The following is a 24,168-nucleotide window of genomic DNA, read 5'->3' on the forward strand; positions in this document are numbered from 1 at the left end:
ACAAGTAAGTATACAAATTGTGCTATAATCACATAACTGAATACTACTCAGCAACAAAAAAAGAATAAGCTAGTGACATATGCTTACATGGGTGAATCTCAAAATAATTATGCTGAATGAAGAAGCCAGACCAAGACAAATGACAAAGCAAACAGTACATACTACATGATTTGTTTCCATAAAAGTTTTGAAAATGTAAACTAATTTACAATGACAGAAAGCACATAAGTGGTTGCTAGGGAGGGGAAAAGAAATTACAAATGGACATAAGAAAACTTTAGAGGGTGATAAATATCATCTTGATTGTGGTAATGCGTTCAGGGAGAGGTACCTATGTTAAAATGTGTCAACTTGTTTATGTTTTTATTTTTACTTTTTTGAGACAGAGTCTCACTCTGTCGCCTGGGCTAGAGTGTAGTGGCATAATCTTGGCTCACAATCTTGGCCCAGCCTTCAACTTGTACATTTTAAACATGTGAGAACCCTGTGACTACACTAAAAATTATTGAATTATATGCTTTAAATGGGTGAATTGTGCAGAACATTAATTATACCTCAATAAAGCTGTTAAATATGTGTGGTTTATTATATATCAATCACGTTGTAAAAAGTGGTTCAGGCCAGGTGTGGTGGATCATGGCTGTAATCCCAGCACTTTGGGAGGCCGAGGTGGGTGGATCATCTGAGGTCAGGAGTTCGAGACCAGCCTGATCAATATGGTGAAACCCTGTCTCTACTAAAAATACAAAAATTAGCTGGGCATGGTGATGCACACCTGTAGTCCCAGTTACTTGGGAGGCTGAGGCAGGAGAATCGCTTGAACCCGGGTGGCTGAGGTTGCAGTGAGCCGGGATTGTGCCACTGCACTCCAGTCTGGGTGACAGAGCGAGACTCTGTCTCAATTAAAAAAAAAAAGTGGCTCAACATTTTTTCTGAAATGTGAGAAGCAGATATTTGAGGAGAACCTGATGATGAGGCAACATTTGTAGAATGAATCTCTAGCCTACTGGGAGATCCTGGGCAGAGGCCTAGCCTGACCTGATCTGCATATCTGATGACTCCCTTTGATACCAAGAGTAGATTGGGGGTGAGGACATCAGCATTTGAAGGAAGGACATGAGTTAAGAGAATATTGCAAAATCCAGGTGAGAGATGCAATATGATGTAAGGCAGCAGGGCAGAAGAGCGATTTGAAGAATTTTTTTTTTAATGAAAGAATGTTGAACAGGTTGATAAATGCACAGAGAATGACAAATAGGGAGAAATTACATATGGAAGAGAGGAAAAAGAAATCAATGGAATTATGGACTTAGAGGTGATCAGGCACTGTGGATGTGGTTTTGGAGTTGAGAAGGGTTTAGCCCCTGGTCCTCATAAGGGATGGGTGCTCTCCTGGGGGACATTCTGGTCAGTGCAGTGATTGCAGTCACTATTGGCATTTGGAGGGAGGAGGCCAGGGATGCAACATGCCTTTCAATGCACAGGACAGTGCCACTCTATGAAAACTGGTTTTTGTGTTCAATGTTACTCTTTTTTTTTTTTTTTTTTTCTATTTTGAGATGGAGTCTCACCCTATTGCCCAGCCTGGAGTGCAATGGTGCGATCTCAGAGACTCCATCTCAAAATAGAACCTGGAACCTCTGTCTTCTAGGCTCAAGCGATCCTCCTGCCTTAGCCTCCCTTGTAGCTGGGATTACAGGCATATGCCACAATACCCTGCTAAGTTTTTTTATTTAGTAGAGACAGGGTTTCACTATGTTGGCCAGGCTGGTCTCAAACTCCTGACCTCGTGATCCATCTGCGTTGGCCTTTGAAATATTACAGGTGTGAGCCACCACACCGGGCCTCTAACGTGACTCTTGAGTGTTCTGCCAGACATTCATGTAGGCAAAAAACACATCTATAATCCTCTGAGTTGAGAGCCTAACTCTATTTTACAAGTAAACACCAAATATTTTCTTGCAGGGTGTGAACATACACTAAAGTTTCCAAGGCCACAACTACTGTGTAGACTGAGAAAAGATTGACTTTGGCTTATTTGGAACTTTATCAAGATTAGCTGGGTGTAGTCAGTGGCTCATGCCTGTAATCCCAGCACTTTGGGAGGCTGATGCAGGAGGATCATTTGAGGTCAGGAATTTGAGACCAGCCTGGGGTACATAGTGAGACTCCATCTCTATTTTATTTTAAAATTAATTTGAAAAAAGAATTGTTCATCATTTGGAGAAATCAGGTTATGAAGGGAAATGCTCCTTATTGTATTTGAGACTTTGACATTGCGTATCTGCGTCCCAGCTACCATCATTGGCACGTTCATGGTGATACTACTTCATAAATAGTAAAGCAGGTTCCAGGATCCTACTATCCTATGAAATAAATAGTCTAGTATAGACAAGTTACAGCAATTACTTATTTTACAAGTTATTTTTATTATAAGGCATATTATTTTTTAAAAAATTATATGTGTCACTAGGTCATTTTAAGAAATTAAAATTTTAAGAAAGTAAAAGGATTATTATGAATTTTAAGAAAGTAAAAGAATTATTACAATATATTTAGAATATAACGGGAGGTGCTATGATACTAAATTTAGTAAGCCAGACATGAAAGATCATGCGTTGTATGATTCCATTTATGTAAAATGTCCAGAATAAGCAACTCCATAGAGACAGAAAATGGATTAGTGGATACATAGGGCTTAGAGGCCAGAAGTCTGAAATCAAGGGGTCCACTGGGCCACACTCATTCTAAAAGTTTCAGGGGAGGGTCCTTTCTTTGCCACTTCCAGTTTCTCATGGTTGTAGGTACTCTTTGACCTGTGGTCACATCACTCTGATCTGTACCTCTGAGGTCACATTGCTTCCTCTTCTTCTGTCTCCTCTTCTTCTTGTCTCATCTCTCTGCCTTTTTCTTATAAGGATATTTGTCATTGCATTGACCTATCCAGATAATTCCGGATGATCTCTCCATCTCAACATCCTAAACATAATTACATAAACAAGGACCATTTTTCCCCAAACAGCAATATTCACAGATTCTAGGGAATTGAATGTGGGCATATTTTTTCAGATGCCACTACTTAACCAACTACATACAGTGACTATTTGGCGAGTGAACCATATGGATCAGGTACTGTGCTGGTTTGGGCGAATACCATGGAGAAGAAGATAGACAAGATCATTGTTCCCACACAGCATAAAAACTGAAACATTAGCAAAAAGTCTGCTTAGCTCCTTTACATGTTATTGTTCCAATAAAATGGCATCAACATGCTTTAAGAAAAAAAGAGGTATGGGGTCTGGCAGAATTGAATAGTTTTGTCTAAGATTTAAAAACATTACTATAAATGTTCAACATCACATGACATTAGGGACTTCCAACTTAAAACAAACAATGAAATACAACTACATACCTATTAGAATGGCTAAGTCCAAAACATAACAATACCAAATACTGACAAGGACATGGAACAATAGGAACTCTCATTCATTGCCTATAGGAATGCAAAATGGTACAGCCACTTTCAAAGATGGTTTTGCAGTTTCTTATAAAACTAAACATACTCTTACCATATAACTCAGATGTCACATTCTTTGGTGTTCATCCAAGTGAACTGAAAATTTACCTCCACAAAAAACCTTTACATGGATGCTTATAGCAGCTTTATTTTTAATTGCCAAAACTTGGAAGCAACCAAGATATCCTTCAGTAGGTAAATAGATAAATAAACTGATTCATCCAGATTATGGAATATTATTCAGCACTAAAAAAATGAGCCATCAAGCCAATGACAAGCTATGGAGGAGCCTAAATGCATATCACTAAGTGAAAGAAGGCTGTCTGCAAAAGCAACATACTGTATGATTGCAACTATATGACATTCTAGTAAAGGCAAAACCATGAAGACAGTAAAAAACATCAGTGGCTTCCAGGGACTGAGGAGAAGGAGGGTGAACAGGCAGAGCACAGAGAAATTTTAGACAGTGAAACTATTCTGTATGATACTATAAGGGTAGCTACATGTCATTCCACATTTGTCAAAACCCATAAACATACAACACCAAGAGTGAACCCTAAGGTACACTATAGACTTTGAGAGATAATGATATATCAATGTAGGGCCATGGAGTGTAACAAATGTATCACTGTGGTGGAGAATTTTGGTAGTGGGGGAGGTTGTGTATATGTGGTGTGGCAGAAGGCATGTGGGAACTCTGTACTTTCCACTCAACTTAGCTGTGAACCTAAAACTTCTCTAAAACAATAAAGTTTATTTTTAAAAGTCACTGTGGTGGGCCAGGCATGGTGGCTCACACTTGTAGTCCCAGCACTTTGGGAGGCCAAGGAAGGTGGATAACTTGACCCAGGAGCTTGAGATCAGCCTGGACAACATGGTAAAACCCTGTCTCTACAAAAAATACATAAATTAGTTGGGTGTGGTGGGGTACACCTGTAGTCACAGCTACTCGGGAGGCTGAGGTGGGAGGATCACCTGAGCCAGGGAGGTCAAGACTGCAGTGAGCCGTGATGCATTCCAGCCTGGGTGACAGAGAAAGACCCTGTCTCAAAAAAAAAAAAAAATTACTGTTGCAGAAGAGAACTATTTCTCCATTTAATTATCAGTTAAAGAGTATAATGATTTACTTTGGGCAGTATGGCCATTCTCACAATATTAATTCTTCCTAACCATGAGCATGGAATGTTTTTCCATCTGTTAGTGTCCTCTCTTATTTCCTTGAGCAGTGGTTTATAGTTCTCCTTGAAGTGGTCCTTGTTAGTTGTATTCCCAGGTATATTCTCTTTGTAGCAATTGTGAATGGGAGTTTGCTCACGATTTGGCTCTCTGTCTGTTATTGGTGTATAGGAATGCTTGTGATTTTTGCACATTGATTTTGTATCCCGAGACTTTGCTGAAATTGCTTATCATCTTAAGAAGATTTTGGGCTGAGACAATGGGGTCTTGTAAACATACAATCATATCATCTGAAAATAGAGACAATTTGACTTCCTATTTTCCTCGTTGAATACGCTTTATTTCTTTTTCTTGCCTGATTGCTCTGGCCAGAACCTCCAACACTATGTTGAATAGGAGTGGTGAGAGAGGGCACCCTTGTCTTGTGACCATTTTCAAAGGAAATGCTTACAGTTTTTACCCATTCAGTATGATATTGGCTGTGGGTTTGTCATAAATAGCTTTTATTATTTTGAGATATGTTCCATCAACCTTCTTCACAGAACTGGAAAAAACCACCTTAAACTTCATATGAAACCAAAAAAGATCCTGCATAGCCAAGACAATCCTAAGCAGAAAAAAAAAAAAAAAGCTGGAGGCATCATGCTACTTGACCTCCAACTATACTACAAGGCTACAGTAATCAAAACAGCATGGTACTGCTACCAAAACAGAGATATAGACCAATGGAACAGAACAGAGGCCTCAGAAGTAATGCAACACATCTACAACCATCTTATCTTTGACAAACCTGACCAAAAAAAAAAGCAATAGGGAAAGGATTTCCTGTTTAATAAATGGTGTTGGGAAAACTGGCTAGCCATATGCAGAAAGCAGAAACTGGACCCCTTCCTTACATCTTATACAAAAATTAACTCCAAATGGATTAAAGATTTAAACATAAGACCTAGCACCATAAAAACCCTAGAAGAAAACCAAAGCAATACCACTCAGGACATGGGCATAGGCAAGGACTTCATGACTAAAACACCAAAAGCAATGGCAACAAAAGCCAAAATACACAAATGGGATCTAATTAAACTTAAGAGCTTCTGCACAGCAAAAGAAACTATTATTAGAGTGAACCGGCAACCAACAGGATGGGAAAAAATTTTTGCAAGCTACCCATCTGACAAGGGCTAATATTCAGAATCTACAAAGAACTAAAACAGATTTACAAGAAAAAAACAACCCCATCAACAAGTGGGCGAAGGATATGAACAGACATTTCTCAAAAGAAGACATTTATGCAGCCAACAAACGTATGAAAAAATGCTCATCATCACTGGTCATTAGAGAAACGCAAATCAAAATTACATTGAGATACCATCTCACGCCAGTTAAAATGGTGATCATTAAAAAATCTGGAGACAACAGATACTGGAGAGGATGTGGAGAAATAGGAACACTTTTACACTGTTGGTGGGAGTGCAAATTAGTTCAACCATTGTGGAAGACAGTGTGGTGATTCCTCAAGGATCTAGAACTAGAAATACCATTTGACCCAGCAATCCCATTACTGGGTATATACCCAGAGGATTATAAATCGTTTTATTATAAAGACACATGCACATGTATGTTCATTGTGGCACTGTTTACAATAGCAAAGACGTGGAACCAACCCAAATGCCCATAAATGATAGACTGGATAAAGAAAATGTGGCACATATACACCATGGAATACTATACAGCCATAAAAAAGGATGAGTTCATGTCCTTTGCAGGGACATGGATGAATCTGGAAACCATCATTCTCAGCAAACTGACACAAGAACAGAAAACCAAACACTGCATGTTCTCACTCATAAGTGGGTGTTGAACAATGAAAACACATGAAACAGGGAGGGGAACATCACACACTGGGGCCTGTTGTGGGGTGCGGGAGCTAAGGTAGGGATAGCAGGGGTAGGAGGATTGCGGAGGGACAACATTAGGAGAAATACCCATGTAGATGACGGAGGGGATGCAGCAAACCACGATGGCACGTGTATACCTATGTAACAGTCCTGCATGCTCTGGACATGTACTCCAGAACAACTTAAAGTATAATAAAATAAAAATAAAAATAAAAAAAGAATATGACTAACTCAATGTGTGGCTTGCCCTAAGTGAAGGGCTTTTCTCTGTATTGTTGAAGGGGCCACCTTCCTTAAGTAACCCAATTAAATTCCATCATCCTTCATGCTTCTTTGGGCTGAGGTCCCAAAGGCCTGTGCATAAAAGCAAAAACCCAAAAGGAGACAACACAGGAAGTAATCAAAAGATCATTATCACCTTGGCAAACTGGCTGGGGGCTCCCACATGGTATCGAGGGATGCATGGAACTGTAATCATAATAAAAGCTAGGTCATCTGCAGGATGAACAGAGCACCAAAAGGCCCTTTTCAAATTACGCCCACCGTATAAAAAAAATTAGAAAAATCCCAATATCTTTTTTCCTTCCCTTGGCTACACTCATAGTCCCCTTCACCATGGACAAATAGCCCAAGTGATGCACTGTTAACTAACGGGAGTGTACTATTATTTCTCAGGTCTCATGGGGTAGGAACACTGCAAACCACTGGGATTTACAGTCTATCTACAAGTTTGTTTCCAAAAAGTCAGGAGCTGGTTATATCACTGACTGTTGGAGGCAAAAGAGCAATGATTTGTAACCCAAAGACCACAGCCTCTCTACCAGTACATACCTATTCTGCTTCTTAATTTATCCAAATGAATCTCATTCCCTTTTTTTCTCAGGTTACCAATAAGATGACTTGGATAAACAGACACCAGACAGCCATCCACTCCTAGGTGTATCCCTAGAAGAACGGAAAGCACATTTCCTCACTGGAACGTGTACATAAATGTTGTTAGCATCATTCTTGTCAATCTCCAAAAAGTTTAAACAACCTAAGTGTTTATCGACTGATAGGCAGATAAACTGTGTTATATCTTCATAGTGGAATATTATGTGGCCATAAAAAGAAAAGAAGTACTGATACATGCTACCTTAGTACAGCTACATCAGTACCTGTAGTATTGATACAAGACTACCACATGGGTAGGCCTTGAACACGGTAATGCTGAGTGAAAGGAGTCAAACATGAAGGACACACATTGTATGATTCCACTTACATGAAATGTTCACTGAATCTAAGTGAGGCCATATGTATAATACATGAGAATAGATATCTATCCTTAAAAAACTCAAAGTCCATTATCTTAATCCTTTAGATCCATCTGGAGTTCAGTAGAGGACACTGAGTGCCCTGCTGAGAGATTAAGATGTCACATCTGATGAGAAAATTGCTTATCCCTACCATCCCCATCCCACCAACGAATAGTCCAGAATGCTAGGATTGGTGTCGTTTACTTGCCATTGGATGGACATCACATCCAAATGACTCCCACTGAGGGAATGGGCGTTTTCAGTCCTAGGAAATGTAGAACACACTCAGACACAAAAATCATGCATAAGCTCACCCTCCTTCAAACAAATGAACAGTCAATCAACCAACAGCAAAAATCTGGGAGCAACCCTAAATGTTCATGACAGGCACTGGTTAAATAAGTTATGTAACTGTTAAAAAAGAATTATGAGATATACTGTTAAATGAGAAAGCAAGAGGCTGAAGAGTACATTTTGCTGCCATTTGCATTTTGAAAAGGTATTTACATACCAATGCATGCAGGTACATGGGAAACTGAATAGTAGATTCACTGGGAGATTAGAATTGAAGTCGGGAGTGGGCAGGAGACACACTTTGCAAACACACCTTGTGTGACGTTTCAATTTTTTGTGCAAAAACAAATAAAAATTTACTTCAGATAGCAACAGAAGCATTGCTAAGAAAATTCTTTTCTACTAGATTCCTCCTTCACATTGCTAGAATTTTAATTGTCAGTCCTCCTGACTATGAAAAGACTAAGCAATAATATTACAAGATCAAAAGCTTTCTCTTTACAAACCCCTGATGGCAACAAGGTAATACATGTTAGTCGTGTCCCACGTCCAACTTTCTCATCTGATTAAAACCACAAATGATTCCTATCTCTAAGTGTGATACCACAAATCTTAAAGATATTCTCAGAATATGCAATCTGGAGAGAAGTCTGTCTTCAGTCTTGGCTGATTGATTACTAATCAAAGACTCTTTCTTCTTTTACTTGCATCCAAAACAGTAAAACCTGCACCAATACTTTTTCATAGGTTATAAACTCTAACAAACTCAGGAAAATCCAAGAAAGCCATTTGCACCAACAGCTGAATTCTACACCAATCACCTTCACTAAATCACCAAGCATTATCCTTGATCTTTATTAATGACTAGTTCTTCCAGATTTTCAAGATGGAGTCAGAATAGTTTAAGTGGAATATGAGTGGACCTGTACTGGGACACTTTCTGTAGGTCTCCTACAAAGCTGGGGTTGGAGGTTTTCTCTGTGCTCCCAGATCACCCTGCCCACATGTTTTTCAAACACAGTCATTCACAAACCACCTTCCAGATTCTGCCACACTCATGGACCACCCATGTTATTATTTCTTTAACACTGGTCTTTAAATTGGCTTATTTCCTTTTGAAATCATGATCTGATTGTTAGTTAAGTTTTGTAATATACAATTGACCCTTGAGCAACTTGAGTGTTGGGAGTGCCAATGTTCCACGCAGTTGAAATTCATACGTAACTTTTGACTTTCCCAAACTTAACTACTAACAGCATTCTGTTTACTGGAAGCCTTACCAATAACATAAACAACTGATGAACACACATTTTGTATGTTATATGTCTTATATACTGTATTCTTGCAATGAAGTAAGCTAAGCCAGAAAAGTTATTAAGAAATCATAATAAAGAGAAAACACATTTCCAGTACTGTGTTATATTTATCAACGTATCATCTGTTTATAAGATGAATCATCTGTATGAAATGGTGGAAATCGCAGAGGGAAGACCTCAACCTATGGTACATCTGAAGGAGTTCAATTTTTTCTTGTAATTTCATAGCTTTTCTCTGCTACTTGGCAGCACTTCCAGCATCATTAGTGGCACTCTGAATGGGCCCCATGGTGTTATTCAAAGTTTAGGGTGTTGCACTAAATATGATGAAAAATGCATGAGAACTGCGAGATATCATTTTTTACTGTGATGCAATTTACTGGAGAGACAACTGTTCACATGGAGATGATTAGCGCTACTCAGTGATTTAACTGGATACTCACAACACTTGTGCTCACCACAATAACAATAGGAGGTAGCCATGAAATTATTACAGTAGTTCAGTATGCACTACAATTAACTTGTGCTGTTATAATTTAATACTGCATCTTTACATTTGTTTAATTTTCCTAGGCTGTGACTGGTGTCATGCATAGTTTTATTCGTTTATGTGTCTAAGTTTTGGTAAATTTTAACTACTTTTTCTTGTTTTTGAGACAGAGTTTCACTCTGCAGTCCAGGCTAGAGTGCAGTGGTATGATCACGGTTCACTGCAGACTTGACCCCCAGGACTCAGATGATTCTCCTACCTCAGCCTCCCAAGTAGCTGGGACTACAGGTACCTGCCAGCACACCCAGCTAATTTTTGTATTTTTTGTAGAGTTGGGGTTTCGCCATGTTGCCCAGTCTGGTCTTGAAGTTTTGAGCTCAAGCAATCCACCCTCCTGAGCCTCCCAAAGTGCTGGGATTACAGGTGTGAGTCACCGGCCTGGCCTAAATTTTAACTTTTCATGATAGATTCATATATATTTTATGGTAGTAAATGATAACATACATAGTACTGACATATGTTTTATGCATTTATGACATATCTTTTTCTTAACTTTTCCAACATTGCTAGGCTAACACCTTTCATCTGTGTTTTTCCAAATTGTTGCAAATTTACAGAAAAGTTTTCAATACATTTATTTTAAAAAATTCGTGTATAAGTGGACCCACTTGATTTAACCCATATTGTTTAAAGATCAACTGTATATTCAATCCACGATGTACATATATAAACTAAACCAAAACAAGCTCATCTCACATACTTGACACTTTCGGAACCATAGTAGTTCTTTTACAATTATGCAGTTACATATATCTACTCATCTTCATATGATTATCTCTAGTTTAGATGATGGTTGTTTCATCTCCCAGCTCTTACAATAAATCAAGGTCCTAAATGAAAGAGTGAGTGAATGCATGCATGTGTGAGTGCCTGTAAGCAAGCAGTAAATATAAATATGCCTCACTATCCAAACTTTTGCTTTCTGGAATCAGAAGCTGAATATATTTAGATAAACTTTTGTATAAGTTCTTTGCTATTGAAACTCATGTTACTTGCGCTCTAAAATTCAGGAACCAAATGGCTTTGAACAACTTGTAAGACTTGCTATCCAACCTTGCTTGCTTCCTGGACTTGGCCTAAAATGTATTACTTTCACTTTCACATTTAAAACCCATGCAGCTCTCTCAGTTCCTCTCCAACAAATAGAAGCCTCACCTTTTTGTGCAGTGCCAGCCTTCTCACCCTGCCACGATGGCAAAAATCGGATTACATGGGTTTGTCCGTTCTGGGCACCTAGTTAACAGGCTGCTTCCAAAATGGATATTGCGACCATCAGTGTCTCCTTTCTTGACCTCAATAACAGGAACTACATGTCCAGAAATGATTCTACCCATGGCAAGTTCAATGGCACCATCAAGGCTGATATGAGTGCAGTCAATTTGAAATCCTACATTCATTTTCCAAGTTCAGGATCCCCCCAATACCAAATGGGGTGACGTGATGTTGAATACATCATAGAGCCCACTGTACTCTTTACCATCCAAGACAAGGCTAGGATTCACTTGAAAGGTGGAGGCAAAGGGTTATTATTCCTACTGGCTTCGCCAATGCTTCCATATGCTCAGAATGGGAGACAACTGTGAAGATGACAACTCCTTTGAAATCATCAGCAATGTCACCTGCATACCAAGTGCTTGGTTCTCCTGGCAGAAGTCATCGATGATGACTGTGGTAACATGGAGGAATCTCAGACCATGGTCCATGCCATCACTGCTTCCCACAGATCATGATTCTCTAGCAAGCTGTAGTGTCATGTCAGTGGTCATTATCCCAGAATCCCTGGCCCAGCCAAAACTGTGTACAGGATAATCCCCTAGTTGAATGGAGAGTTCACTGACTTGGCCTTCCAAGTCAGTGGAAAGCTTGTTGAGAATGTGATTTGCCATCTGGAGAAAGGTACCAAATATAATGACATCAAGGAGTCGATGAAGGAGGCATCAAGGGTCCCTGGAAGAGCATCCCAGGCTACACTCAGGACCGGCTGGTTGCCACAAAGGCAACTATCCCACTTTTGATCTGGGGAGGGTATTGCTCTCAATGATCATTTAATCAAGCTGATTTTCTGGTATGACCACAAATTTGGCCATAGAAACTGACTGGGGGATCTATCTTATGGTCTGCATGACCTCTAAGGAGTAAGAGTCCTGGAGCACTTACCCCAGCAAAAGTATGAGAGGGAGAGTGAGGCCCTCGGTCACTGAGGAATCCTTGCCCCAATTCCATCCCAACACATTGAGAACCTTCCTTTCTCTTTATATGGGTCCCATCTAAGACCCATGAAGAAGGAAGGACCTGAGAGTCTTCCCTTGTTGAGTATCATCAGTGTCATCAATAAAATTTCCATGTGCACACTAGGAGTGCAGGTAAGAAAATAAAACACATGGAGACACACAAAATAGACATTATAATCACTAGCATTATAATCCCACACATTATACTGGGAAAAAAAAATGCTGTCCTGTAATTTATACACTGATTCAAAGCAATTATTACCAGGGACCTGAGACCTCTGTCATCTCACCACAGAAACAGCCCTACAAGTGACTCTTATGTGTCCCTTGAAGGTGGACTTGAATACTGAAGGTGGACTTGAATACTGAAGGTAAGTGAACTTGTATAAATAAATCTATGCTCTTAACACTTTAAAACAAGAATGCACCATGCTCTATTTCCTTTATTTTAGCCTTAATATGTTTGAATATTTTATAACATATGTAATAAAATTAAACATTCATTATTACTGTTATTATTTGGAGACAGAGTTTTGCTCTTGTTGCCAAAGCTAGAGTGCAATGGTGCAATCTCAGCTCACCGCAACCTCTGCCTCCCTCTGCCTCGAGTGATTCTCCTGCCTCAGCCTCCCAAGGAGCTGGGATTACAAGCTGCACCACCACGCCTGACTAATTTCATATTTTTAGTAGAAACGGGTTTCTACATGTTGGCCAGACTGATCTCAAACTCCCGACCTCATGTGATCCACCCGCCTCGGCCTCCCAAAGTGCTAGGATTATAGACATGAGTCACGGCGCCTGGCCTTATCATCATTTTAATATATAGCTTTAGCTACAACAGAAGGACTTTCTGATCATCCCTCATCCTTAGCAACGATGCTCTTGTTTTTTACCCTTTTGGGTTCTCTTATTTGGTTGTTTTTCCTGAATGGGCTACATAATCTAAACAGAGATCTTTTTATCAGGAACATACAGTTTCTGTATTTCTGTAGGCCTCTCAAAGCAGAATCTTCCATCGCAGGTGATTAGAATAAAAGGATAGTCTAGGTGATGTCCTTAGAATGGGTAACTTTTCTTCAATTAGAAATAAACCAGCTACATATTAATTAACAACCAGTTTAAAACTAAGACCTAGAATATTTCAACTTCTTATTTCTTCCTATTCATATTTTTAAAAGGCAATACAACTCTCGAATTGAAGCAGTGTTAAAGGATAGAATTTTGTACACAGAGTGAATGTTCTCTCAGGAATGGTGCCAATTCCAATGCAAACCATTCCTGATGTTAGCCTCCAAGATGAGCTGCCATTCTCCGTGGCACTGTTGGCTTTAGCAACAGCAAGCTAGAGCTTCTCAGCATGGTGCATTGATAATAAGCAGCTGATGCCTTTATCTAAATCATCACTTACATATGTATCTGTTCAGAAGCCATTTAGATGTTAGAAATCAACATTGTGGGATCACTAGCAGCTCGGGCTCATAGCTCCCAGTGAAAGCGCAGAGAACAAGAGGACACCACACTTTCAGACGAATTTTTGTTGCTCACGGACCAAGAGATTCCCAGCGGAGGAGCCCCACGGATCACCAGGGCGACTCTTGTGGCCGGCGCAGCAGTTTTGCTGGTGCCTCAGCACGGCAGTTCTTGGTGCAGAGTCCGGAGATTCCCAGGCAGAAAAGCACCATCAATCTTAACACTGCTGTTTTGGCCGGCGCAGTGGATTGCTGAGATTTCGGCACTGGGAATCAACAAGTTGGACGTCCGCTCAGAGACCTAGTTAGAAAGTCGGTAATTACAAAAACGACAGAGGGATAAATATATAATGAAGGGAAGAAACCAGTCTAAAAAGGTAGAGAATACTCAAAATCAGAATGCCTCTCCCTCTACAGGGGATCGCAGTTCCTCATCAGCAACGGAACAAGGCTTAATGGAGAACAAGTGTGTTCCATTATCAGAAGCAGGTTTCAAAAGGTGGGTGATAAGAAACTTCTGTGAATTAAAAGAACTTGTTCTAACCCAATGCCAAGAAACTAAGAACGTTGAAAAAAGGTTTGACGAAATGTTAATGAGAATGGAAAATTTAGAGAGGAATATAAGTGAATTGATGGAGCTGAAAAACACAACACGAGAACTTCGCGAAGTATGCACAAGTTTAAACAGTCGAATTGATCAAGCAGAAGAAAGGATATCAGATGTCAAGGACCAGCTTAGTGAAATGAAACAAGAAGACAAGATTGGAGAAAAAAGGATAAAAAGGAATGAGCAAAGTCTCCAGGAAATACGGGACTATGTGAAAAGACCTAATTTACATTTGATAGGTGTACCTGAATGTGACGAAGACAATGAATCCAAGTTGGAAAATACTCTTCAGGATATCATTCAGGAAAACTTTCCCAACCTAGCAAGGCAGGGTAATATTCAACTCCAGGTAATACAGAGAACACCACAAAGATATTCTTCAAGAAGACTAACCCCAAGGCACATAATCGCTAGATTTATTAGGGTTGAAATGAAGGAGAAAATACTAAGGGCAGCCAGAGAGAAAGGTCAGGTTACCCATAAAGGGAAACCTATCAGACGTACAGCAGATCTCTCAGCAGAAACCCTACAAGCCAGAAAAGAGTGGGGACCAATATTTAACATCCTTAAAGAAAAGAACTTTCAACCCAGAATTTCATATCCAGCCAAACTAAGCTTTACGAGCGAAGGAAAAATTAAATCTTTTGTGAACAAACAAGTACTTAGAGACTTCACCACCACCAGGCCTGCTTTACAAGAGCTTCTGAAAGAGGCACTATACATATAAAGGAACAACCAATATCAGCCTTTCCAAAAATATATCAAAAAGCAAAGAGCATCAACACAATGAAAAATTTACAGCAACTAATGGGTAAAACAGCCAGCTAGCATCAAATGGCAATATTAAACCATATATTCTAATTGGGTAAAAAGCCAAAACCCATTGGTATGCTGCATTCAGATCCATCTCACATGCAACGATACACAAAGACTCAAAACAAAGCGAAGGAGGAAGATTTACCAACCAAACAGAGAGTAAAAATAAATAAATAAACAAAAAAGCAGGAGATACAATTCTCGCCTCTGATAAAATAGACTTTAAAGCAACAAAGATCAAAAGAGGCAAAGAAGGACATTACATAATGGCAAAAGGATCAATGTAACAAGAAGAGCTAACGATTCTATAGATCAACGAGACATCCAGGACTTGAACTCAGACCCAGAACAAGTAAACTTAATAAACATTTATAGAACTTTCCACTTCAAATACACAAAACATACATTACCACCTCACACCTATTCCAAAAGTGACTACATAATTGGAAGTAAATCACTCCTCAGTAATCGCATAGCATTTCATAGGTTTAGATGAAATATTGGTTGGCTGCTTGTTTGTTATTTTCTTCCCTTATTTCTTCCTGTCTACATCATTAAGTATAATTATTGGTATAAAAGAGGTTTTCAATACCCATTACTAAACTGCTTTCTAGCCTGGGCAAGAAAGCAATACTCCCATTCTCTCTCTCTCTTTCTCCTCCTTTTTCTTCCTCTTCTTCATTCTTTTTTTTTCTTTCTTTCTTTCTTCCTTTTTTTTTTAAAAAAAAAGAAAAGAAAAGAAATCGACATTGTGAACAGCAGCCTATCTACAGCACATATTATAAAAAAAAATAGGTTGAGTGTCCTTAATCTGAAAACCCATAATCCAAAATCCACCATCTTTTGAATGCTGACATGACACTTAAAGGAAATACTCATGGGAGTTATTCACATTTTAGATTTTCAGATTAGGAATGCTGAATGCAAATATCTTGAAATCTGAAAAAATCTGAAATCCAAAAAAATTCAAAAACCAAAATACTTCTGTCCCAAACATTATGAATAAGGGATACTCAATCTGTATGGAGTATGCCTGGTAATAGTTTAAGGAAAGCAATAGTCTTTGCCTTTAAAGGATCCTGGCTATCTTCAAATTACTCCAGAAAGTCACTCTTATTTTTCCTCCAATGGTGTTAAGAACAGCAAATGATCATCCCCAAACCCTAAGGTCTGAGCTCTTTGTCCCCAAAGGCTGATATTGCTAGTTTATTTCACACACATAGGGGGAAGCACCATTTCATGGTGAGATGCTTTGCTGTGAAGCAGTCCATGAGCAAGACGGGGATATGGTTAGGTTAAATCTAAATTATAAACTTATGTAATTTTCTCAAGACATTTTAATATATATATATCCTGATTCTTGGTGATTTAAAACAATTTAATTGGGCAAATTTCCCAATTTACCTAGGCCAATTTCCTTATTTCACACATATTTTGCAAAACAAATTCAATCACTTGTATTTTATGAGTGCACCTAATGAATGGGAAAACTTGTGAGGGTGGCATAAGGAACATCTGTCCAGACCTTTCTTAAAGCTCTGGTCATTCTAGTGGTAGCCAGGTAAACTTGGGTTTTACCATAAAGATTGAGAAAGCATTTGTCTTAAAGATGCTAACCATAAAGGCAAATGTTTTACCTGTCTCCTCCTTCCTCCACCATCATCAAACATCCAAACCCTTAACAAAACAAAAACAACTCTGTAGACTATTTGGATTTTTCTAATATGTCTCACAATTTGTGGGGAAAAAGTTTAGTTGAAAAAAGCATAGATATTAAAATGAGATTCAGGCTCAGTATATCCTGGAGTAGTGATCTAGCTTCAGAGTATCTATTCTTGACTTACCCTGAGACAACAGAAAACGTGAATGCACTTCTCTCACCTGCCCTTCTATGGCAATGTCTGTTTATGAGGAAATCTCCCGATGAGGTGAGATCAGGTCTGCCATTTTGCTGACTGAGAGTCTGATTTTAGGCTCAAAGTCATTAACATCGAACACCTAATTTTTCCAGCAACTGCCCACGCTTCCTACACATATGGTCAGAGTTGGGTCATTTAATGTTAAGCTCCTGTAAAAGGACAGTTTTTGAGGTTTGAGAACCTCCCTATGTAGTGAGCTGTTAGAGCTGGAGGTCACCTCAGTGGGTCTATCACAGGTTTTTGTTCTTAATAGAATTCAGAAAAGATCTGAGTGGTGATCACTCAAAAGAAATAAGAAAGATTTATTTCTGGAGGGATTAAAGACTCCAAGGGGCCAAGCTGCAGCAAACTCATCTGTCCAGGTTCGGAATGACAGTCACTGGCCTCCTCTCCCATGAATAGTCACCTGTACTGCAAAAAGGAGACCTGGATTTATGGGGCTGGCTCAAGTGACTCCTGCTCTAGCCCTAACTAAGGGTCCTTGGTTGGAAAGCCCAAAGATCACAGGTTTTCTGTTTGTCTGAATTTGGTTCTCTTTACAAAAACCCAAATCTCTCCACTTGTCTTATGGCAGGGAGCCAGATGGTGATAAGAACAGCAGATGATCATCCACAAACCCTCAGGTGTGAGTTCTTTGTCCCCAAAGGCCAACATTGCTAGTTCTATTTCACACATGTAGGGAGAAGCACCATTTCATGGTGAGATGCTTTGCTGAGAAGCAGTCCATGAGCAAACTGAATTACCAGTTAAGATGCTTGGAAGGAAATGGAGAGCTGAGGAAATGCATGAGCATAAAAACTCAATATGAAGGCTAACAAAGTTATGGAAGCCATAATCACAGGATGCAGGGAAGAAAATTCACTTAAGGCAGACGATACCAGTTTTCACTGAGGGCGCCCTGGATGTGTATCTGCTAATCTGGGGGAACAGCCAAATGGACTCTCTCATTTCTTCACACAACATATGTTTCCATTCTCAGTTTGACATCACAGGCTATGTTACCCACACTGGGAAAAGCCAATTCCATACTCTTTCCAAACAACTGCCAACATGGTGACCATGAGCAGGTTGGCTTCCAACAATGTGTGGCAAACTAAGTCTACTGTCTTCTTAAACACCCTCAAACTGGCTGTATTTCTAACAACACCCCCACTTACTCCTCATTGCTCCCTCCTTTTTTTCTGGTTATTGCTTCTCCTCCTTTAAAACTGAAAATGAAGACATCCAGCTGGAAGTCAGAATCAAGACAGTCATGACTTGACTGTTTCCCTCCATGCTTCCAGCCTCCACTCACCCCTCCATCCCAGTGGTGTATCACCACCACCACTGAGAACCACAGTCTCACATCTCACCGTGTCATAATACTGGCTCCTACTTTAAGATTTAACCTCTCTCCTAGGAAATTTCTAAACCTTCTTCCTTACATGACGGAGTATCTAAGCCCTGAAGCTCAGGTGGTGGTTCGCATACCTCTGGGATGAACACCACTTAGCCAGACCCACTGAAATAACAATTCTTTTGACCTTAATAAACAATTATTCCTGCTGGTAACACCCTTCTGGCAACCAAAGGGTTCAGCTGTACTTCTAGTGAGGCCCAAAATGAGAACTTAACCTTGTAAGTTCCAGTCCAGAACGCTAGCATCCTGACTCTTCAGGCCTTCTGCCTGGGGACCTGTGGTCTAGTCAGTTCCATGGATGGCCTCATTTAGGGTAAACATGAAGACATGTAGAGCTCAACCACAAACAGGCAACTCACCATCTCCTTAACAAAAAGGTTCTAAAAACGCAGATGACACTGAATTGGAAATGCTTTCAGCCCATCATCTCTGGATATTGTTTCCTTTTCATTTTGGCTGCAATGATGTCTTTCCTCAGAAAGGCTGCCTTTCCCCCAATGCCCCAACCTGTGTTTCCCCTAATGCCCCCTTTTCTGCTTCCTCCTCCTCTTTGGCAATAAGTCTTCATTATAAGGTTTCTCCCAGTTAGGGAAGAACACACTCTCGTCCCCTGGGGTTAGATGACTCTCCTTCTGAAGAGCCAGTCTTTGAGTAGGAGGGGAGAAGAATCCCAGAGTCCTCTGCCTGACGCCAGTTCACTGCAGGGAGCAGGGGAGCAGGCTGGCCGAGCACAGGCAAAGTGTAAGAGAGAAAGCAGGGAGCCATTGATTTTCCAGTTGGTCAGTGAGTGATTAACTCTGCTCCATTAGGAGGGGAGGTTGCTCACACCGTCAACACCTCCTAAACTTTCATGTAACCTCCCAATGACCCTTTTTAATGAGAAAGGCTTGACTGGAGCCTGTCAGAATCTGCCTTCGGGGCAGTCACATCCCTACTCCTCTGTGCAATGTCCACTTTCCACTATAAGGCTGAGGCTCAGCAATGCTGACAATGGAAGTCTCTTTACAGAAACCATGTTTGATGAAATGTCTTAACAGATTTGAATGATAGCACATGTTTTGTTTTAAAGATGAAAAGACCAATTCAAAGATGGCTTTGCAGTTTTTAAAATTTATCTATCTTCTCTGAAGCCTTTCTTGCTGGAGTATTTAGACTTCTGGTTTCCACCGATTTCCATATGAACACAGAAATCAACTAGAAAGGATGATGATACATTTCAAACATTCTAGACTTGCCATAAACAATTTAAATGTGAGTTTTAAGTAAATTAAGTAAAGTCTGTCCTGTACCCAAACACCTCTGCTGAAAGGCCTTCTCTGACCACCTTACTTAACACACCATGCTTCTCATCACTTTCTCCTCATAACCTGTTTCTGTTTTTCTTCATACAACTTTATACCCTGCCTGCATTTAGACTATATATTTTTATTTTATCAGCCTCATCTTCACCCTGAGTGGACGTTCCACCTTAGTGTGGCCCAGAGTCTGGAACAGTATCTGGCATTTTAAGTGCTCAATTTTTTGTTGTTGTTGAAAAAACATTCATTCATTCATTCACTTTTAAAATGAATGAATGAATAAATGATGCTTCTCGAGATTCAGTGATCTTTTAGTAATTAATGATTTCTTTGGGCTGGGAGACCACATTGGCTTCTCCAAATGTCCCAGACATATTGGCTGCCATTAAAAAATATGGAATGCTCCATGAATTGATGTGTCACCCTTGCAGAGGGGCCCTGCCAATTTTCCCTGTATCGTTTTAATTTTTAGAATATGTGCTGCTGAAGTGAACACAGTTATTAATGTTAATAGCATCATGGTATAGAGTTGAGAGCACCTCATACAACCTCTGCCTTTTACGTATGAGAGAACCCAAGTCTAAATCAGTGAAATGACAATCCATGATCTCAGGCTGAGTTGATGGTTGAGGCAACACCGAACTTAGGTTTCCCAAAGGGGCCACACCCTCTGCAATCACCAAAGGAGACTGAGAAGGGGTCCCGTGTGAAGTAATCCAGGAGCATGTGGTCTCCTGGAAGCTTCTAGAAGAAAGCTACTTCTACCTCTGCTGAGTCACATTAGCTTCTCTCACTCCTCCACAAGGTAAACTTTTTCCCGCTCTGAGATTTTCTTGGCCTGGGACTCTCTCCCTCAGGGGTCTCATGAGGCTGGCTCCTCTCCATCAAGACTTAAGTTAAAGGAAACTGGCACAAACTGTCCCTCCCCAAACACCTTCTCTAAAATAGGTTTCTGCTCTTCCCTGATTATGTCCTAAACAGTAATTGTACAATACTTAATTCCTGTATTGATTACCTGTTAGTGTCTGTTTTGCCTACATGTGAACCCCAGAGCAGGATGGAGTCTGTCTTGTCCATTGCCTAATATGTACCACTTGGCATATTTGGCACATAGTAGGTCCTTGCCAAGTGTCTGTTAAATGAATGAACAAAATAAATACATTTAAAGGTTGTTGCTCACCAATTACAAGGTTAAGAAAGAAATCTGCCGGATGCGGTGGCTCACACCTGTAATCCCAGCAATTTGGGAGGCCAAGGTGGGCGGATCACCTGAGGTCAGGAGTTCGAGACCAACCTGGTCATCATGGTGAAACCCCGTCTCAACTAAAAATACAAAAATTAGCTGGGTGTGGTGATGCACACCTGTAGTCCCAGCTACTCGGGAGGCTGAGGCAGGAGAATCGCCTGAACGCAGGAGGCGGAGGTTGAGTTGAGCTAAGATCACGCTATTGCACTCCAGCCTGGGTGACAGAGTGAGACTCTGTCAAATAAATAAATAAATAAATGAAGAAAGAAAGAGATCTGATGCTCTTTTCAAAAAGCAAATACAAGTTGGTTTCTGGTTCCGAAACTCCTGAACAGTTCAGAAACATGCAGCATTTCTATTTTCATCCTGCAAACACCTTCAGGGAATCTTGACCAAATTTATTTCCCAACTTTTCATCAGGGATAATGGGGAGCCATTCCAGATGGAAACAATTCCATTCTAAAAACAATTCCTCTAGGATGCTACTGTAGTGCTTTATAGATGTTCTCCATGTATTTTTACCATCCTGAACTGTAATGACCTCTTTACATGAGTGCTCCTGTAGGGGACATCTCTTAAATCACTGTTGTAGAAATGGCCTTTATTCATGTTATCCAGTATTTATTTATTGAATTGCCAGGTTGAAGAAGCAATAAGAAACCAACTGGGAGGGAATGCAGATACAGGAGTCAGAGTGGCTTTTCTAGAGACGATGCCTGCACTGAGACTTAGCTGAAGTAAAGGGGGTAGGGAGCAGGCAGGAATGGTGAGAGCATGAATGGCAGAGTAACACCAGGACAGGGGCATAGAGTAGAGTAGGTACATGCCCCATATGTAGGGGATGGTGGGGGGGAGTTTCACCAGAGACAAGAACAAACAGGGGAAAGGGCTAGAGGTGGCGATTTAGGCAGAAGTCTGACTGTGAGAAGACTTGTATGTAACTTTAAGGTGCTTAGACATTACATATTTTTAAAAGATCATATCTGCCTTTGAGATAGATCACCAAATGCTGTGGGGAGGATGGATTTGAGGGTATAAGAACAACTCAAGCAAGACTGATGAGAACATCTACTGCGATAGTGCAAAATAAAGATGATGCAGGCCTGAACAGAGGAAATGTTTCCAGAAATGTTTGGAATACAAAATTACCAGTGTCCGTATAGGATAAGTCTTTATTAAATGAATAAATGCAACAATCCTGCCTCCCTGGAGAAAAAGACTCTGCTTACTACTTTGAAAAGTGTCTCAATTTTAGAAGAAAAGACCTCATGGACAGGAACTGTTTTACATCTGTGTTTCACATTGCTCTGTGTTCAGAGACATCTCCACAGGCAGGCACAGGAAGTGTAGGGTTGAATTCTTTGCTTTATTTATTTATTATCTTTGTCAAATAAAAAGCAAACCTGAATTTAGGTAAGGAGAGACGTCATTCAAAAGAATTCTTGCACGAAGGGAGTGGGGCACCACATGACACAGAGACCAAGAGATCTGCAAATGTCTGGAATGTAAAGGAGAAAAGGGCTTTTCTATTACTTAGAGAAGAATGAACAAAGCTCAGGAGAACTAGATGTGTGGAAGTGGGATGGAAGGTGAAGATGGGTCAGGACAGTAGAACTGCGTACACTGAGGTCAGCCTATTTGCAGAAGGGGCTGTGTGGTAAGAATGGGTCAAAGTTCAGGGGTCTACAGATAGAGAGAAACTTAATTAAAGTTTGGTCAACTCAAGGTGGCAGGTACTTTGTCCAGACTGACCAGTGGGGACAGAGTTCAGTTAATCATTTATGAGACAAAGAATGGGAATTTGGAGGGTTTGTGTCTGGCCTTGTCACTAATAAACAAGGGATGCATCTGTGGGTCTTATCTAAGCCACAGGGAGAAGGGGGGTTCCTTGGAGTAAATCCTTTCCTGGAACATGCAGAAGGGTAGAAGGATTATCTTCATGCTTTCTGTTTTCTAGCAGCGTAGACAGCTCAAGTAAAATTCAACTAAGCCATTTTTCTTCTTCTCATTTTTAAGCCGAGAGACCTTGTGGATATTCTCTAATCAGTTTTTCATTTGCAGGAGAAAATGTAAATATAAAAGGATTTGGGTGCAAATACTTTTGTTTTTTATTTTTAGTGAGATGGCTTTATTTTATATATATATACACACACACACGTATATATACACACACACATATATATATGTATATATATATATTTTACTCCACTTTAGGTTCTGGGGCACATGTGCAGAACGTGCAGGACTGTTGCATAAGTACATACATGGCAATGTGGTTTGCTGCCTGCATCCCCCCGTCACCTATATCTGGCATTTCTCCCCATGTTATCCCTCCCCAACCTCACTACCCACCACTGTCTCTCCCCTATTCCCCCCAACAGACCCCAGTGTGTGATGCTCCCCTCCCTGTGTCCATGTGTTCTCACTGTTCAACACCCGCCTATGAGTGAGAACACGCGGTGCTTGATTTTCTGTTCTTGTGTCAGTTTGCTGAGAACGATGGTTTCCAGATTCATCCACGTCCTTACAAAGGACACGAACTCATCGTTTTTATGGCTGCATAGTATTCCATGGTATATATGTGCCACATTATCCTTGTCCAGTCTATCATCAATGAGCAATTGGGTTAGTTCCAGATCTTTGCTATTGTAAACAGTGCCGCAATGAACATACATGTGCATGTGTCTTTATAATAGAACGATTTATAATCCTTTGGATATATACCCAGTAATGGAATTGCTGGGTCAAATGGAATTTCTATTTCTAGGTCCTTGAGGAATCGCCACACTGTCTCCACAATAGTTGAACTAATTTACACTTCCACCAACAGTGTAAAAGTGTTCCTATTTCTCCACATCCTCTCCAGCATCTGTTGTCTCCAGATTTTTTACTGATTGCCATTCTAACTGCCATGAGATGGTATCTCAATGAGGTTTTGATTTGCATTTCTCTAATGACCAGTGACGATGAGCATTTTTTCATATATTTATTGGCCTCGTATATGTCTTCTTTTGAAAAGTGTCTGTTCATATCCTTCTCCCACTTTTGAATGGGTTTTTTTTTTCTTGTAAATCTGTTTTGGTTCTTTGTAGATTCTGGATATTAACCTTTGTCAGATGGGTAGATTGAAAAAGTTTTTC

At 40.1% G+C, this 24,168-nt stretch overlaps 1 protein-coding gene and 1 non-coding gene across 2 annotated transcripts in view; both read right to left on the reverse strand.

The window, feature by feature from the left end:
- The window catches only part of SGPP2 (sphingosine-1-phosphate phosphatase 2), a 149,232-nt gene that overhangs the window by 40,514 nt on the left and 84,550 nt on the right, over positions 1-24,168 (reverse strand). The window lies entirely within an intron of this gene.
- Positions 20,171-20,278, reverse strand: LOC135273705 (U6 spliceosomal RNA). Its single transcript, XR_010341521.1, has one exon. It is a non-coding gene; the product is annotated as a U6 spliceosomal RNA (small nuclear RNA).

This window comes from Aotus nancymaae, unplaced genomic scaffold, assembly GCF_030222135.1.
Source record: "Aotus nancymaae isolate 86718 unplaced genomic scaffold, 86718_ANA_hifiasm-v0.15.2.pri h1tg000008l, whole genome shotgun sequence".
Taxonomy (NCBI): Eukaryota; Metazoa; Chordata; class Mammalia; order Primates; family Aotidae; genus Aotus; species Aotus nancymaae.